The 20119-nt window shown below is 39.9% G+C and overlaps 1 long non-coding RNA gene across 22 annotated transcripts in view; it reads right to left on the bottom strand.

The window, feature by feature from the left end:
• Nucleotides 1-10315: 10315 nt before the first annotated feature.
• Nucleotides 10316-20119, bottom strand: part of LOC309861626 — a 110475-nt gene continuing 100671 nt past the window's right edge. For 15 of the 22 annotated variants that reach the window (XR_014310056.1, XR_014310058.1, XR_014310061.1 and 12 more), the window contains 2 exons: nucleotides 11076-11283; nucleotides 10316-10629 (listed from right to left, as the gene is read on the bottom strand). This is a non-coding gene — a long non-coding RNA (uncharacterized lncRNA). The remainder of the gene's footprint in view (nucleotides 10630-11075; nucleotides 11284-20119) is intronic. The other 7 variants (XR_014310057.1, XR_014310059.1, XR_014310060.1 and 4 more) reach the window with 3 other exon arrangements.

Raw genomic sequence — 20119 nt, 5'->3', positions numbered from 1 at the left:
TATACCGCTGAGATGCTTTCTTGAAGCTTAGACATGATGGGTCTGTAGTGGATGAAGTAGACATGCAGAACTTTCTTAGCATAATACTAAAAAAGGGATCAGAAGACTCAGGGAGGCTGGAATGTTAAAGTGGACTTACTGTGTAAGAATCCAACTCCTATCTATGTTTCCTAGGAAGGCACAGAGGATAGCCCTTCATAGAGCCACAGCGTGCATGGGTAAGGCAAGAGGGAGATTTTTAAGAAATATACTTAAACTCAGTGAGGGCTATCCTCTGATACAGTACTGGCAATAGAAAATGGCACCATAAAGCTCTGCACCCTCGTGTCAAAGGGATGAATACTCCAGATTAATAGGTATCAGTTATTGACATTTACTCATTAAAAGAAAGTCATAGTAATTTGTTGATTTACTGAAAGAATGTTAGCAATAATAAATTCAGGACCAGATCCAGAAGGCACCAGTACATTATACAAAAACACAGCCCAGACTCCCATGTCACATACCTTTGTTGTGCTAACACCAATCCCTTAGCTTACATATACCGTCTCATGGGGTAAGGAAGAGGTGGTCCCTTCTAACCAACTGATAGATGAGGAAAAACAGTCCTGGTGTACGGATGAGTCAGTTCAATGTTGGTTTTGGCAAAAAGGGACTTCTGTTGTAACACACTCCCACTCAGGAGTGGTCCTAATAGGCAGGGATGAATCTTCCCAGTACGTACTTTTGCAAGCAGTCTGTTTGGTTATTTACCTCCTGTGCAGAAAGAAGTGATCCAACATACAGATATACATGGATTTCTGAGCAGATGAATGGCTTAGGTGGTTGTTAGAAGTCAGGAAGTAGTTATACTAGAAGACTGGGAACCAAAAAAAAAAAAAAAAAAAAAAACTCACCTGCTAAAAGATATGTGCATGACCCATGGAGATGGCCAAGGCATGCAGACTTTTTCATTTTATGATACCCACCTCTACTCATTGCGATTGAAAACTAGGTACTCAGGATGACTTGTTCAGTAAACATCAGCTAGCCTCTATCTTTGGCCAAGTCAGTACTAATGTAATAGCCACATGAACATAATAACCATGTTGGCAAGAATGAAGACTATGCTGTGACTAACTCCCACAAAATCTGATCTAGCTACTACTGTCACTGCAGAGTGTCCAAACTGCCAACAGTCAAAATCAATGTTGCACATTCAATAATGAGTAATCAAATATGGAAAAATGTTTCAGAAGAACAGCCAGTCCCTTGGTGGCAGGTGGATTGCATTGGACTCCCTCACCTTAAAAGTGTTGCAGTTTGTCCTTTCCAGAATTTACATCTACTTTCAGAAGAGTTGGTCTTTCCTGTCCTTACAACAGTACCATCTGAGACTTAGAAAATGCCTGATCTATCATACGGTATCACATACAACCTTGTTTTAGATCAAGGAGCCCATGTTATTGCAAAGAACATGTGACAGTGAACACAAGACCATAGAATCCCTTGGCCTTACCGTGCATTGCATTAGAAGTAGCTGACCCAATAAAAAGGGGGAGGCTTGTCAAGGACTCAGCTAAAGCACGAGCTCAAGGTGAACACTGTAGGATTGGGATGTTGACTTCCCTGATGTGATGTCTGTGCTGAACTACCCACTGAAAAATAACGTTCTCTCTTCAACAGCTGTAAACCATCGGTCTCAGGACCAAAGAGTAGAAATCAGATTGGCTCTTCTCAGTCACCCCCAATACTCCATTTCTGGAATTTTCACCACTGGCCTCCCATATGGGGGCTTCTCTTTTGATGACAGAGCAAGAGACACCATGGGAACCTAACTCAGAAGTGCAGTGGGGTTATTCCTTGTGGGGCAAACCCTTGACCAGTGGGGATGAGAGCTAATGGAAAAACATTTCCCCTAAAATGCATTTCATATCGCTCGGCATAAGCTTCCTTGGGATTGAACAACCTTTTTTTCCATAGTGGTTCCAACTTGGTAACACTTCCTTGTTTTGACTTTTCTTCCTTCTTTGTTTCACTTGCCTTTCTCTCACTCCTGTACCCTGTAATAACACCACCAGTAAGGGACTGCCCAGGAGGACTCAGATTCTACTTTCTGGAGAAATCTGAATAGGAGAGGTCCTATACCAATAGTTTCCTAGAAAAAAAAAAGCAAATTTACTCCAAAACATAATTAGCCTCTCCTCTGCTAGAAACAAGGCTTCTAGCAATTTTATTTCTTTCTATCCTTCTTGCCAGCAAACTTTAAATTCTCTCATCCCAAAATAATTTAAACTCCTATCTCCAACAGGTGCTTCATTACATGTGATTAATTATCTTCTTTCTATAAATAAATACCACTGCTCTAGATCAGGCATTCAGCACCTCTCACTACAACAGGCCTCCTCCGGTGTTAACTTCTGACACCAGTCCCTCACTGCCCCTGGAATAAGCTATCTCAGAGGCAAATCTCATCTTGTCAGTCTCCTGCTTAAAACTCTTAAGTGGTTCCTGGTACCTAAAAGATGACACTGACGTTCCTTATCCTCATACACAAGACCCTCTGGGATCCAAACCCCTGCTGGCCTTCCTAACTTCATTTTCTGCCACTCCTTGGCAATTCTGGCCCATTTTACAGTGCGCTTCCCCCTGCTTATCTACTGAGTACTCAGTACTCAGTAAGTACTCAGATATCTACTGAGTAACTGAATAAACGTTACTCTCCCATTACACTTCAGACTGTAGCTGTCCCAACTGCAGGAAGCCTCCCCCAGCTACTTCTTCCCAAGCTTCCCCGTAGTATCCTATGCACATCTTTCTTTTTATACTAACTGCTGGATATTTTAAGTAACAATTCACCATCTGCTTGCTTCTAAAGGCAAGTGTCATGTCATATGCACCCATATGTCCCCAGTGCATGGCTTGTTACATAAGTCATAATATGCAATTAATAAATTTTTGAGCAAGTTAAGTTAAAAGGGGAAAGAATATATGACACTTTACTCAACAAATCTGTTCCTAGAAACTTAAACAGAACTGCTTTTGACAAAATCAAATCCTCCATGATTTGAAATTCTTGGTTAAGGAAGAGAGATCACCCCTGTAATCACATGTCTGACTTCCCATCCTTCTGATACTCAAATAAATACCTGTTACCGAGAGAGAAAACTGCTCTGACGCAGGCCTTTTCTGGCATGAGGCCTGGTACTCTAAGGTGCCCTGGTTACCCACTGCTCTCTGAGTCAGCGTGAAACAGTTCTCACTGATGATCCCAACCTACTGGTTCTCATGTCCCGTGTCCCTGGTATTCAGTCTCAGTGACTGCTTTCTTTTTCATGTTTTTGCTTGATATTCTAGTTCTTGCGAAGGTCTTCCTCCCTTTATCCTAGTCTTTCAGAGACTAGGTCTCTGCTCCCTGCTGGCTGCCTTCCAACTGTACCTGGGTTAACTGCCTGACCTCTGAATCTCTATGAGTCACCTCTTCCAGATCTTGAGCTTGGCTTGGACCAAAGGTCCATGTGTGTTATCTGTCCCTCCTGCCTGTTGGTCTGATCCAGTTCTGAACCTTCCTTCAGGCCTATTTCATGTCACATGCCTGAACTTATAATCTTGAACTTCACCTGGCCATTCTCACCCTCCCTCTCAGAACCCTGTCAGAACATCCCCAAATTATTAAGCTTCCGTATAAATCCATATTTTATTATGTGGAGCTTCCTTAAAGTGAGTTATATTTATTATACAAAGAAGAAAAAAGTTTTAGGAGTAAGTTCAAGGGTAATAACTCTCTCTGACCGGACTCAACAGTTCAGAACTTTGTACAAGATGTAGAGGCATGGTTCCTCTGCTGAAAAACACCTTGCAGAGCCCCACTGGGTGTAAACAAGTTTTTTGACATCAAGCTTTCAAGGAGTCCTCAGAAACTGTACATGTACCCAACAGCCACTTCTTAGTTTATCAGCCTCCTTCTAACTACCTATCTTAAATTATTTCATTACCAAGATTGATTTAGCTTATCCGAATGTCCTAAAATGCAAACCATTTTGGCTTCTCCCCCACATTTCTGTAATAATATTGATAGGAAAAGGAAATGGACACTCTGTCCCATTAAGATTCCAGCCTGATTTGTATGTTCATATGTTCACATGTTTCCTTTATGCTCAGAATGAATTTGTTGGTATTTCCCTAGTTCATCTGCATCCTTTTTTCAAGTAATAAGTGACATCCCAATTTAATGAGTTGGCTATTTTTTTAAAGAAACACTTTATCCCTGCATTTCGCTGTTACTATTGAGTTGTTTTAAAGTCTACCAAGTCACTAAACTGTTTAATCTGCAGCTTTTTAACTGAAAAGAATTGTGTTTTGCTGAGTAAAGTGCTGCATGCTGCATTCTCTATGCTGAAGAGCAGCTATTGATTTTTCTTTAAGGATATTTGATTTGGGGGCATAAATTACTGTTAAATTGTTATGTCTTTTCAAACTGAACACTTCGCAAATGGATTCAATATGGTCCTTTATGGATTAAAACACTTCTGAACAGCACATTATTTGTAACAACAAAATAAATCACCAGTATGTGACTAAAATATCGATTATATCTTTCTTTCCTGCATTAATTTGAACTTTATATCTAGCATTTCAGTTTTTATGTAGTGAGATGCACTATGTCCACACTGATGACAGCTGAGAAATGTTTCCAATTAAAATTCCAACATAAAAAGTATTTTCGTTTCAGTTAAAACTGGTTTGAAAATGGAAGTTAACATGGCACTTTCAAAATAATTTGATGCCAATAGCCTGTCATTGACTTTTTCATGAACTCGGAACAATCTTGTTGGAAAAGTATCTAACTTGTGAGCTGCCACAAATAGCTGAGAAAAGAAATTTCTGGCTCTGGCTCTGAGCCAAGCTCTTGATTCAATCAAAAAGAAGGATGGAGGCATCTGGGTGGTTCAGTGGGTTAAGCCTCTGCCTTCAGCTCAGGTCATGATTTCAGGGTCCTGGAATCAAGCCCCGCATCCGGCTCTCTGCTCAGTGGAGAGCCTGCTTCCCCCCACCCCCACGCCTGCTGCCTCTCTGTCTACTTGTGATCTCTCTCTCTCTCTCTGTCAAATAAATAAATAAAATCTTTAAAAAATAAATAAATAAAGAGGAAACATCCATAAAACTTATTTCACCCAATGAAGAAAAGGGTTTTTTCAACTCACGTTCTCCCACTAAACCCACAATGAAGGCTCTTTCGTATTGTAATTGCAGTGAAGGGTCCTGGAATTAGCATCAGTTACCATCCTCATCACAAGTACTGCCCATGTGTTACAATGTTAACAAGATTAAAACTACGGATTTTCAAGGGCTTAATTCTTTTTTTTTTTTCAAGGGGTTAATTCTAAAGAAAGAGGATATCAATATCAAATATAGTTCCAAAATACCAAGGAAGGAACTGACAAGGGATCAAAGCCAAGGATGGTTATCAGAATAGCCTAACATAAAGATATTAAGACCTAAATGAGAAAAGCTCAACTGACACAAGATCTCATTTCTTGACTTTTGAACTGCTGCTTATTCCCGGCTATTATCATCAATAACAGGATATAAAGTTCTGGTATGGGGATATATTGACATTTTTTAAAAAGATTATTTATTTATTTATTTGAAAGAGATCACAAGTAGGCAGAGGCAGGCAGAGAGAGAGCGGGGAAGCAGACTCCCTGCCGAGCAGAGAGGCCGACACAGGGCTCGATCCCAGGACCCTGGGATCATGACCTGAGCCGAAGGCAGAGGATTAACCCACTGAGCCACCCAGGTGCCCTGATATACTGACATTTTAAGACGACAAAGGGAAATGACACTATCGGCTAAAAGATTAAAAAAAAAAGTCACCAGTGAAGAAAATTGGGCCTGTCTTATTAGAGGGTTGTACTTGGAGTTAAACCCCTATTTGAGCCTACAAAGTGCTAGACATCTCAGGTCTAGCTTTTCTGGTGGTGACACAACTTGTGGATTGTACTTGGAGTTAAACCCCTATTTGTGCCTACAAAGTGCTAGACTCATCAGGTCTAGCTTTTGTGGTGGTGACACAATTTGTCCTACATTACAGAGGAGGAATTGGCCTCTGAATGTGTAAGCGATATGCCCACTCAGGTGAGTATTAGGAGGCAGAAGTGAAAGCCATGTTCAACTGAGATGAAGATTTACTCATCCCAGGGCAGATATCAGTGGTTCTCAGACTTAGCCTCGTGTTACTATCACCAAAGGATCTTTGGAAAAGTACCTCTGCTTTGGCACCACTCAGGGTCAGTCAAACATGAATCTCTAAGGGAGCCAAACATGAGTACTTTTAAGAAACTTCTCCTGTAATCATAATGTGTAGCCAAGGTTAAAAACACTGTGCTAGTAGGGACACTACCTAACCGCTGTGAATTAATAGACAGTGACAAGGCCACCTGTCCAGGACACAGAGTAACCAATATTTCTAAGACTTATCAACTGAGTTCCTGCAAGTGGCCAAAACAAATATTTTTGGCCAGAAGCATAACTGCAGATGATTCCTTTCAGCCTGTTTATAGCTAACTCATAGCCCAAAAAGGAAGTTGAAAAACAATGATAAGTGGATATAACTTCCCGACAAAAACTTAGAATTACATAGATATTTCCTGTAGGAAATATCTAAGTTAATTGAGGCCCAAGAATTCACTCAAAAGGCCTCTGCAAGAAAACAGAGCTTAAAACTTGTCCCTTCCCTTGGCAATAAGGCCTCTTTACTTTTCAGAATAATTCAGTATCTGAAACTTTAAGAAATGCAGAGAATAAGAGGAAAAGAGGGATACAGTTGGAGTCTAAGAAACATGTAAAGCTATTTAAAGATTGGGAATGAGACCATCACTTTAGAGAGATGATAGCCACCACAAAGAAAGCAGGCTAGGATGGAAGTTTAAGAACCTCAAGAGACTCTTAGAAGGAGGGGCAGAAAGGTAGAAGGAAAACAGGAGAATGTAGGTACTCGAGGCTTTCAGCGGAAAAGGTTTCCAGAAGTGAGGAGTGTTCATCTGATCAATTGCTGCTCAGAAATCAGGGAGGATAAAGACAGAAAATCGCCCACTGTGTTTGGCAGTATGGACGTCGCCAGTGACCAGGGATGCTTGTTGCTGTCCACTTCTTTCCAAGGGCACAGTTATACCTCATTTGTGCTTTGCCAGGAAATTATACCTCCTATTGTGTTTGATGGTCAAGTAAGTTGGGAATCCTGACGTAGATCAATTTTACAACCGAAAATTTGAAGTTCCTTTTAAACCTCAGTTCTCACCCTCACAGGGTGGTGGTAGGAGGAAATAGGAGCTGGAAAGACAAAACTAGGAAAGAGGAAATACATATTTAACCTTAAAATTTATCTTGCCAGTTCTGAAAAGCTAACCAGCAATATAATTCTAGTTACTTGTCTTGACTCAAAAAAATTTATAATAAAATGTGCTGTAAGTTTCTTTAAATTTCTTCACACTGACTGTCTAGAAATGACAAGATGCTCTTTAGAAAATTGGGTTGAAGGTCTGCTTTTAAAAGTGTGGGTTTGGCACAGACATCAAACTGATGGTTGCCAGCGTTGGGGGAGGGGTAGGAGGATGGTCAAATTGAGTGAAGTGGGGTGGGAGATACAGGTTTTCAGTTACAGGGCATGAAAACTGATGAAGTTATTTCCCACAGGAGTACAGGGGTAAGGGATGATCATTCTGACACTGCTATACATAAGTATTATGACTGAACATAAATAAACCAATAGATAGTGGGAGCCAGGTTTCTCAATGTTGGTGTGGGAAATCATGGAAGGGCAAGGGGAAGAGGCTAGCATGAGCCATTTGGTAACTGATAAGAATTGGAGATACCAGTATGAACTAATGCTTGGCCTAACAGAGACACATATGGTTACACATAGAAATCATTACAGATGCTATAAGTCTGTACAATATATAATGTACAAATATACACACACATATTTCCTTACTCCACTGGCAGAGAAGACCTAAAGCAACAATACACCAGTAATGAAAAGCACACCTAGCACCAAAATTATAGTGGAGACATTAAACCTACTTCACCTCAGCCAGGTGAGCAAGGTCAATATCAATAGTGATAAATCATGTTGATAGGATGGACCTTTGACATAAGGTGATAAAAAAAAAATGGCACTTTATGCCTGTGAACTTCCTCCCCTAAACCCACAACTTCAATCTAATTGCAAGAAAACCAACAGACAAATCCAAAAGGTGCCATTCTATAAAAAGCCTGACCAGTATTACTAAAAACTAGCAAGGTGTTCAAAAACAAGGAAAGCCGAGGCTGTTGTAGGCAAGAACTGCCTAAGGAGACACGATGACGAAATGTAGTGTGGCATCATCGATGAGATTTTGGGAAATCCAGCAAAAGAACATAAGAAAAAAACTAAGGAAATTTAAATAAGCTATGGACTTTAATAATAATGCATCCATATTAGCTCATCAATTGTAACAGATATACTATATTAATGCAGGATGATACAAAGTCTATTTTTTAAAAAGCAAAAGATTATCTTACAGAATCATTCAAGGCAATACCAATTTGAATGTACTAACTGGATTATGATGTAATGAAATAAACCACCTTCTTAAGAGAGAACATCTATTTATAAGGCAAAGGCAGTAATAATCTCTGATAATCTTCTTTATCAAGTTGCTATATCTGAGTGTCTTTTCGGTTCTTGGACTCAATTCCAATGTGTGCGAAGGGTGTTCCCCCCACAACAAGAAACAATTCTTGGTCCCCCAGCAAGCGTCTGAGGAGTCAACTCAATTCTCTCAATTCTGACACCATCTGGCCAGAGACAGCATCAGGTTCCATAGATGAAGGGTTCAGTCCTACGAGAAGGCCCTCCCTACTTCGGATGCCAGTTGCAAGCCCATGTTGTTATCAGTAATTCTGACCGACCAGCTCTAAATCAGAGGTTCCCAAGTCTTGCTCCTTGGATTTGATTAATTTGCTAGAACAGCTCACAGGCTTCAGAAAAACATTTTACTTACTAGGTTGCCAGTTTAGCATAAAAAGATAATAACTCAGGAACAACAGAAGATGGAAGCGCAGCCCAGGGCAAGGCGCTCTAGGGCACCACTTTTCCAGTGCTTCCAAGTGTTCACCAACCCAGAAGCTCTCCAAATCCTGTCTTCCCGGTTTTTATGAAGGCCTCATTCCATAAGCATGATAGATTAAATCATTGGCCTTCGATAATGAATTCAACCTTGAGGGGCTCTCCCCTTCCCAAAGGTTGGGGAGTAGAACTGGGAGTTTCAACCTGATCATATGGTTGGTTCTCCTGGAAAGTACCCCCTAGCCTTAGGTGCTTTCCAGAAGTCATCTCATTAACATAAGACACCTTTGTCACTCTCAACGCTTAGGAAATACCAAGAGTTTGCAGAATTGTGAGCCAGAAACTGTTGACCAAATATATATGAAAAATATACTAGTCCTCCTTTATTCAAAGGGATACATTCTAAGACTCCTAGCAGATGCCTGAAACTGCAGATAGCAAAGAACCTTGTACACCTATATTTTTTCCTATAAATACATACCTATGATAAAGTTTAATTTATACAATAGGCATACAAAGAGCTTAGCATTAACAGTAACAAAATAGAACAATTCTAACAATATATTGTAACAAAAATTACATGAATGTGGCTTCTCTCTCTCTCTCAAAATTTCTTATTGTGCTGTACTCGCCCTCCTTGGGATAACGTGAGATGATAAAATCCCTACACAATGAGGTGAAGTGAAGGGAATGACGTAGGCACTGTGACCTAACATTAGTCTCCCGATGAACTTCTGATAATGCGTCAGGAGGACCATCTGCTTCCGGACCCCGGATGACCTCAGGTAACAAACTGTGGAAAGCAAAACTGCAGACAAGCGGGGCTACTGCATATTATGGTCATCTAAATGGCCAAAACACATATTTCTTATAAATCACAGTCTCACAGAGTGTGTCCTCCCAAAATCCATACATCAAATTCTTACCCCTAAAAGTGATGGTATTAGGGGGTGGGGCCTTTGGAAGGTGATTAGTGCTTTATAAAAAAGGTTCCACATGAGGATACAAGAAATCTGTAACCTGAAAGAGAGCCCTCACCTGACCAAGCTAGCTGTAATTTCAGACTTCTGGCCTCCAGAATAGTGAGAAATAAATACTGTTATCCACAAGCGACTCAGTCTGTGGTATATTGTTATAGCAGCTCAAATGGACAAGATGTAAGTCTTTCAAAATAATGATCTTATTCGATGTTCACCACACCTCTGAGAAGAATGAAAAAGAAAAAAATGTGCACTCCAGATTTGTATTTATTGGAAAACATAAGAGATACTAAAATGTACAATATATCTTTTTAATCACTGCACATGAAACGAATAAAGTAAAGACCATGGAAAATGCAACATACAATTAAGTAGGCATATTTCTTAATGTTTGTGAAGCAACTTGGACGATTTCTCCCCGGTGAAGTACGGTGCCTCTTTACGGAGCGTTCTCATTACCCAGCCTTTCCCACATCTATAAATGTCTGTGTGGAAACTCATAGGTAATGGTAAAACACCAGGTCCCACTTCTCAAATAACCTTGATTGTAGCCTCCCAAATCTGAAAATAGAAATTTAAACAATTTTCACTGAATTGAATGCTTATGCCTTATATACCACGCAATATGTTCCTTTTTTTTTTTTTTTTTTAAGTTAACATTTCGAGTTGTAAAATCCAAATAAGTTTTACTGGATTCTATGGTATCTGGTGATTAGTGACTAGATATCTGGAATACTTAACAATAAAAATTCCAAAAATCCAATTACTTCTTAACAGCTTAAGAAGTGAAAATTCAGGGGGTGCCCGGGTGGCTCAGTGGGTTAAAGCCTCTGCCTTCAGCTCGGGTCATGATCCCAGGGTCCCCACATCGGGCTCTCTGCTCAGCGGGGAGCCTGCTTCCTCCTCTCTCTCTGCCTGCCTCTCTGCCTACTTGTGATCTCTACCTGTCAAATAAATCTTTAAAAAACTTTAAAAAAAAAAGAAGTGAAAATTCAGGAAGTTCTCACTGGGTAAAACATCACGTGAAGTTTCTTCTCAGTTAACTCATTTTAGATATGTATGCAAAGCCCCTGAAATTGACCATTGTGTCCAGTACCTGCTTTGTTTCTGACCTTTGTCTTGAGGGAGTGGCTCAGGATCCTGAGCAGATTGGGGTTTTGTCCTCTTCTGCATGGGCTTCTAAATGGCTCCTTGGCATGTCACCCCCTCTCAGTTCTGCATGGGAGAAGATGAGAACTCAACTAAAATCTTAATATTACCATAAAATAGTAAAGCCAGCATTCCAAATCCTAAAATGGTATCTTATTTCACTGGAATTTTCATTACCTTTTAACAATTAGCTCCTGAAAACTTACTTAAATTTTACAGACTTGAAATTTTAGAAAGCTAGATTTATAGCTTGGTTTAGAGCTGCATAAAATGGAATGCATTTTCCAAAGTATCTTCCTTCTCAAATTTTTCTAAAACTAAAAGACTGTATATGCATTGTATCAGGCAGCAAATTGTTCAGAACCAGGATCTTGAAGCAAGACGTAACTTTTACAAGTCATCTTACCTACTTCACTCTCCCTTCTACCATCAGGGAAAAAATTACCTGAGTTACCATTTGCTGAGTTCCCTCTTTGTGACAGACATTGTGCTAGATGTTGAATATACATGATATCATTTAGCCTGCTCAATAACTTCATGCAGAATTCAATAGTTTCCCATTTTTAAAAAAGCAAATTAAAAAAAAATTAAATTCCAGAAGTTTAACTAAAATAGCTGAGTCACCCTGGAAGTAAAGTCTTCATGGAGGCTCGAACTCAGAGTGGTAATTCAAAGGCTGTGTTCTCCTTCTAACACCACACAATTCAAAGAGGTAGACAGACTGTTAAGCCAGGAAGCCCACTTCAAACCTTTCACCAACCCTGAATTAAACATAGTGCTTCATTCCACCATAAACATGGACCAGTAGTCACTAGTAGCCTCAGGTATTCAGGTAATTTTAACTTTACCTCCAAAGAAGCCTCAGATATTTTAATATCACAGGATAGTTGTTACAGAGAACTTAAAATATTATTTGTGTTCATCACCACTATGAAGTTATGAAATCATCAAGTCTGTGGACTAGATCTTGTTTTTAATTCATTAATAGAGCCTATGTCACAACTTTTTAAAAATTTTGATGAATACCTGTCCATACTATCTGTTTTCTTTGAAATTTTAAGCGTTTGATTTGATGCATTAAAAATGCTATTCTGGGGGCATCCAACTCTTGGTGTTGGCTCAGGTCATGATCTCAGAGCGTGAGATGGAGCCCCATGCTGTGAGGAGTCTACTTGAGATTCTCTCCTCCTCTCCCTATGCCCCTCCTGCTCATGCTCACCATTTCCCTGTCAAATAAATAAATCTTTAAAAAATAAAAACAAAAATACTATTTTGTCAAGGGACTGACCCAAAGACTTCACAAGACTGCCCCAAATTTCACAGCACTAACAAGATTAAGAACACCTATCTAAAGCCCATATAATTAGAAATATTTGAATAAATAATGACATCCATATTGGTTTTGTTTATTGTATTTTGACTGAGCTATGACATTAGTTCTACTAGTCAATGATCCCTAATCTGGGCATCCCATATTTCTCATAATATATACTCCATGAAAGGATCTCTTTTGGTTAACTTAGCAAATTAGCTTTTCACACTTGCATCATCAGAAGAAACTCCATTGTTCTCTGCTACTCCACCTGTTCCTAGATCCTCACCTTACACAAGGCAGGACTGCAATGGGACGTCAGGGACACCCGGAAAGATTCTGTTCCCTTCTTCTTTCCTCCTTCACCAGATTTATGTTAATTATGGGTACCTCTGATCTCTTTAGGAATTTAGGGTCTAGGACAGCCCTTCAAAAATTTTTCATATCATTATTAGAGGTGAGAGTCTACAGTCAAGTGTCCTCTAGGAGGATGATTAATATTTACACAGAGGTATAAAAAACACACTATTCCCCCAAGGAAAGTTTTAATAGGAGATCTATGCAACCAGCAAGAAGCATCAAGAAGGGAGGGAAAAGAGCACAGCAAGAGAAATAAGGTACCAAGGTCTTTCTCACAATTTTGCCCTGAACTTCAGTGATTCATTTCATTCTAGTTACAATTTCCAGTTCCTCGGTTTCCCATTTGCCAAACAGGAGTAGTAATATGGGCTTGCCACTCATGTACTGGCCGTGCGGTGAAGACTACCAGCCTCCCGGGCATCCAGTGCTTTGCAGTCAGTCAAGCAAATGTCACATGCACAGTCAGTGATGGCTAAAAACCAGCTCTTCCTTATGATGGATGTCACCATGGCCTGTCCTTTCCTGCTAATAATGTAGTTCTTCAATCTCTAGGCTTCCCACAACACAGGAAGACTGCAATTACATGTGTTTTTAGGCTGACTCATTTTCTAATGGTAACAATCAGTATTTAAGTTAATTAGGAAGATTCTTTTGATGTCCTTTATTTCATTCACAATTAGTCTCCTGATGTCCTGATGTACCTTTTTTTTTTTTTTTTTTTTTTTAAATAAACTCTCGGCCAGTGATGGGAGGAGAAGGAATCATTTTACTATCCTCAACTTCATCTGCTTTCAGAGACTTGTTCATCCTCTGGCTAGTTCTCACTTGAAGCGCCTAAACAGAGTTTGAGTTACTCTGAGATAACTCTGATAATAATTCTGAATCCAGGTCTAGAACGGGTGCTTGATGAGAGAAAGGTCAAAAGGTCCAGAATGCTCTCTCTCTGTTTTGGGGTAATTCCCTGTTTCAAGTTGAATTTCCAGACTCTAACACCTTGGCACAGATGACTTTAGCCATTAGCACAACTTAGGACCTAAGGGAATGGACAAAGATATGGGTAAAATTAGATGAGATGCAAAGCTTGCAGATTCTGCTAGAGAAGTGCGAGGTGAGGGGTGCTCTTCAGGAAAGAGCAGGGATAGGAAGGCCCTACAAATGTCTGCAAAAGAGGTGAGCCCAGCCCTGCCAAACAAAGTCTTCAGTGCTTTAACCACTGGCTTTTTCATCAAATGACTGCTGTTCCCGCAGCTTGAAACAAGAGAAAGTAGAACATTACTCTCCAGATGAATGTTTTTTCTAACAGGTCCCAGAGGCAGAGTTAGGGGCTGTCAATGGCAACCTGGACAAAGAGGATGAGTGTGGTCAGTGGCCAAAGCCAAGGTCAGAGTACTCATAAGTTATCTAGGATGGCCTGTGACTGGAATTCATTCAGTCATTCACTCCACATTTAAGGCAAATCCACGCAAGCTACAGAGAATATGAAGGAGTGATCCTTCCACTGAAGGTACCCACCAACTTGGGTGGGAATGAGATGTTCCGACCAGTCACAGACACTGACGGAACTAGGGTGAGACTCCGTGAGTGAGATAGTATAGGGCATGGTAAATCGGGCTCAGCAAAAGCACGCCACTGAGCCCTCAGCAGGAAGCTCCATTTCTATTTAAAGATAACACCACAGATGGAGATCCCTATCTTGTGTGTGCGGATGTGGCTGACAAAACAATAAATAGCCTCCTCTTCATTGCCTGCATATGAAGACTGACATTTGGTTTACAGCTGCAGAAACTGCTTGCTATTCCAGATGTCTAGGGCTCCATTACACTACTTTACACACAATTGCATACTGCTCCAGCACAAACACACTGCACCATCCCCACCCCCACGTTGCTAAAGCTGTGAACTGCCCCCCAACGTTGCTAAGGCTGTGAACATCTTCTTTCTCTTCTTTGCTTGGTGAAATCCTATTCATCCTTCAACACCCAGTTGAGCCATGACTGCTACTGTGATGCCTCTATCACTAAAAGTCATCCCTCCTTAGTCACCACATTTGCCTCTTATCTCTACTGCAGCACTGATACACCATTCGGTTATGTTGTTTCTTCATGTGCTTATCTCTCCAAAGAGTAATCATTATTTTTCAAGCATTTAGAATGGTTTCTGACAAGGCCAAATGTCGACTGATCAATGGATAAAGAAGATGTGGTATACAATGGAATATTACTCTGCCATCAAGAAGAATGAAATCTTGCCATTCGCAATGAGGTGGATGGAGCTAGACTGTGTTAGGCTAAGTGAAACAAGTCAGTCAGAGAAAGACAATTACCATATGATTTCACTCATGCATGGAATTTAAAAAACAAAACAGATGAACATATGTGAATGGGGGAGAAAAGAAAAGGAGAGAGGGAAACAAACCATAAGATACTCTTAAGGATAGAAAGCAAACTGACAATTGATTGAGGGAGATGGGCAGGAGATGCCCTAAATGGGTGCTGGGTATTAAGGAGGGTACTTAATAAGTGATGAATCACTAAATTCTACTCCTGAAACCAATATTGCACTATAAGCTAACTAAATAGAATTTAAGTAAAAATTTGAAAAAAAAAAAAAAGAATGGTTCCTGACAAATAAATCACTGATAACTTAATGAAGAAATTAATAGACTACTCTGATAAAATTGTTTTTAGGGGTGTCTGGGTGACTAAGTTGGTTAAGAGACCAGCTCTTGAGTTCTGCTTGAGTCATGATCTCTCAGGGTCATGATATCAAGCCCTACATCAGGCTCCAAGCTCAGGAAGGAGTCTGCTTGAGAGTCTCTCTCCCTCTCCCTCTGCCTCTGTTTCTCTCCCTTACTCATTCCATCTCTCCCTCTCTCTCTAAAATAAATAAATAAATCTTTAAAGGAATTGTTTTTTAGCAAGCATCAATTTAGTGCTGGCATACCAACTGTCCTACAACATATTTGGATGACCTGAACTTGTCATTTGAAGCCATCATTGTAGCTCAGAGATGAAGCTAAAGTAAAGGATAAGAGGTTGGTGCATGTTTGTTTCATGAAGAAGTCTCAGAGTTCTTTGAAAAAATAAGATAGAGTTTCTCCCCTATTGACCGACCTCCAGTTTGCTCTATAATTTGATTTACTCATGGTTGCAGACTCAATCTTAAAGACAGAGCAAGGCCACTCCGAGCTTGATTCAGGTCAATGAGAGTAGCATCAGTAACAGCCCTCATTACCTCTAACTTGAACCAATCACTACGTCAAAGCAAGAGAGAAATTCAAGTCTTCGTCAGTCCTTGTCAAACATTACCGGCCACTCTAGATATCCACCTCTGTACTCCATCATTAGCTGATGCAATCATAAGAGCACTTACACTTGGAAAGGATCTGGTAATCACCTGTTCTGACTCACTCCCAAAGTAGGAACATTTTCTATTCCATTTAGAGCAGATGGTCACCAACATCTGCTTAAAAAACATCTACAGCCAAGAAGCTCCTTCCTCTGTGAGGTATCTATGTAACTCTGAACAACTGTAAAGATTAATGAGCAAATACCCAGGAAGCATATAGTACCTGGCACACAGTAATTGCTCAGTACATATAACTGACATTTTTTATCATTATCTACTTTCAAAGTCCTTTTATTTCACTGGCAATCCCTTCTTTTAAGATACGAAACAATGTACAAGTGAGCAAAATGCTATGTCTAGTACACTTCAGTTTATGTAAAATATAAAGAACCTACATATATGTATGATGATGATGATGTGTGTGTGTAATGATGCTTGCAAATCTTTCATTTATTTTTTTATTTATTTGCTTATAAAGCTTCTTGAAGGAGTCCCCATGAAGGCTTTTTGAAGGAGCCAATGATACCCATTGTGAGAAACCAAATGCCCACATCAAAGATTCTGTCTCAGTCCTTTGATGCCAGAAAGGTGCTGAGCTCTGTGTCAAAGGTGAGATAGAAAGCCCTTCCACCAGTCTTATGCTATGCATTGTCACCTGGACCTTGAAGCAATATGTCTATATCCAGAGCCCTACAGAATCCATCATTCATCTAAGCCGACCCAAGACACCGGGCATGGTGCCATCTTCCTATCTCCAACCTTTCCAAAGCTTAGCTACTAACTTCATTTGGAGAAAATGAATACACACAAAATATGTGCACAAGAGTAAGAAACTATTTCTGTGTTGGTAAATTTAGAAATTATCTAAAGGGCATAGTATTCAGAGATACAGCTTTGACTAGAACATAAGCACCTTTCAACACTGTCACGCAGAGCAGTTTAGTTACTGAGAGCCATAGCTCTCAACATACACTTTTCGCATTATGGGCAAAGCTCTGTAATTATAAAACCAACTACCCCAGTCCTGCGATTTCCCTAAGAAAAGAACTCTTTCTGCTAAAGGTATCTTCAAGTCTCCAGCTCAAACTTTGAAATGACAGGTTGGTTTTGTCCTCACCTTCTACCTTTGCCAGTCAGCTCTAAACTCTTAGACTGAAGGGTCAAGTTTCAGTCAAAACTAATATCCTGGGTATATAGGCTGGGAAACGGGATATTAGCTTTACCATCCAGTCATCTAAAATTTATTCATTAATTCATTAAGTAACATTTTGAGTACCTGTTTTGCATGAACCATATACGCTCACTATTGCGTTCCCCTGGATATATTTCCATTTACAGAATACCCTTATGAAGTGTGGGAAATCATGAAGAGTTTTCTTCCTGACAATTCCATGAACATTCTGTTTGGCTTATTTTTCATGACCCTGGGATTTTTTTTCTGAATTTGGGACAGAAATCATTGCAAAGGTGTAGTATGTCTAGTATGTTACTGTTCTGTAAGAGGAAAAGACTATACATAAGCATATGCTCATATAGACATGAAATACGTCTGAATGGAATAGTGTTAGTGATGCTGCTGAAGAGAGAAAGTAGATAGCTTAGTGAAAAGGTAACATCCTAGGTGATAAGAAAAAAACAAAGTAAAATCCTCTTTCTGCCCTTGAAGCCTGAAGAAGCAAATACTAAAAAGCAAGTACATGCTTATCATTGTATGTTCTACACTTTTTCAATCTCTAAGTATATCCAAGTATGGAGCATCCAAAAAATCATAAACATTGCATAACACGGACATAATCTCAGTCAGTTTAGAATTAACTTTTGAATAAAAAAATTCTGAGGTCATCTCTTTTTTGACATAGCGATTCTTAGATTTTTCTTTTCTGTCCTATCAGTAACAAGTCCTATCTCCAACCCACCAGACAAATTACCAACTCCCCACTTACTGTAATTAACTGAGTGTATTACTTTCCTATTGCCAATATAAAAAGTTACCACGATGTTTCAAAACAACACAATTTTTTTATCTTACGGTTCTAGAGGTCAGAAGTCTGGCAGGGGTCTTATGAGGCTAAAATAAAAAGGTAGCAGAGTTGCAATTCTTTCTTGAGGTTCTAGGGAAAGAATCCATTTCTTTGTCCTTTCCACTTCTAGAAGGTGCCCACAATTATAGGCTTGTGACCCCTTATATCTGTAAAGCCTACAATGGTGTCAGTCAAAACTTTTTCATATTTCCTGACTCTAATGCTGACCCTTTTGACTCCCAATACCACTTCTAAAGAACCTTTATGATTACATTGGGTCCAGCCAAATAATTCAGGATTATCTCCTAATTTTAAGGTCAGCCCATTAGGAAAATTTATTCCAGGAGCACCTGGATGGTTCTGTCACTTAAGTGTCTGCCTGCTGCTCAGGTCACGGGTCAGGGGGTCTTCGGATGGAGCCCTGCATCAGACTCCCTGCTCAGTGAGGATCTTGCTTCTCCTTTTCCCCCCGATCATGTGCTATCTCTTGCTCTCTCTCTCAAATAAATAAATAAAATCTTTTTTTAAAAAAAAGCTTGATTCCATATGCAACCTTGATTCCCTGTGCCATGTAACAACATATGCACAGGCTCTAAGATTAGGAAACAGACATCTTTGGGTGGCCACTATTCTGCCTACCACAGTAAACAGTAAATAGATTAAATAGCTAGCTAGCTAGCTAGATACATACATACATACAGATATACATACATACATATGGTTTCTGAAGAGATACAGCCTCTTCCATGGGATGACTTTTAAGTTATAAAATGTAACAGTCAAAGTCCTTGTCTGAAACAGGTGCTGTTGGAGTCCTCTGGCACAGTTGGGAGCCATTCCAAGACAAATGAGGAAGTAGGTGAGATAGTCTATCAATACATGCTCTGCAACCTGACTTCCTGGTTTCAAATCCCAGGTCTACCAGTTAGACAGTGTGACTTGTGCCTCAGTTTCTTCATTCATAGAATGAAGTCAGTATTAGTACCTCTATCATAGGATTGCTGCAAGGCTTACACAAGTTACTACCATTTAGAACAGTGCCAACACATAATAAGTACTCCGTATGCTACTTAGTTTGACTTGATTCACACTTCCATGACTCAGAGTGCTCACAAAGGAATCCCTGCCAAGACCCAGAAACGTTCAGCCCCAGAGCGAAAATCCTGTCTCTGTCCTAGGAGTATTGAGAAGAAAATATTGATGGTGTTTTGGGGGTGTTTGGGTGGCTCAGCAATTGAGCCTTCGGCTCAAATCATGATCCCAGGGTCCTGGAATGGAGCCCTGCATGGGGTTTCCTCCTCCACAGAAAGCCTGTTCTCCCTCTGCTATTCTCCCTGCTGTGTTCCCTCTCTTGTTAACTCTGTCAAAGAAAAAGAAAATATTGACGGTGCTTTAAAATCCACCTTGCCATCTAGGTTTTCCCCTCTTCCTTTTGATTTTAAAAAGAAGAGTTAAAAAAACAGCCTGTCCTGTAGAATATCAGGTCAGAACCTAGTGAGCCTACTGGCTTCTACTAAGGGTTACATGGATTGAGCTAGACAGTCTTTGCCCGCAAGGAAATTGCCACATAATGGGTAGGCAGAACAAACAAAGATAGGACGTAATTAAGCAAATTTAACAAAAAGTTAATTTCTATAGCCCCAGATAAGCTGAATCTAATAAAGCAAAGGGAGTGGCTCTCCATTTTGTTCTGTTTGGCCCCCAATGTCAACAAATCTAAAAGGTCTGTATAGCAATTCTCATTGCTAACACCAAAGAAACAGAATGCAAGTGTCAATCAAAGTACCTACTTTTTAAAAAAATTTTATTTATTTATTTGAGAAAGTGAAAGAGAGTGTGAGAGGGGAGAAGGTCAGACGCA

Source organism: Mustela nivalis (assembly GCF_964662115.1).
Source record: "Mustela nivalis genome assembly, chromosome: 3".
NCBI classification, from domain to species: Eukaryota; Metazoa; Chordata; class Mammalia; order Carnivora; family Mustelidae; genus Mustela; species Mustela nivalis.
This window is presented reverse-complemented; position numbering and strand designations above follow the sequence as displayed.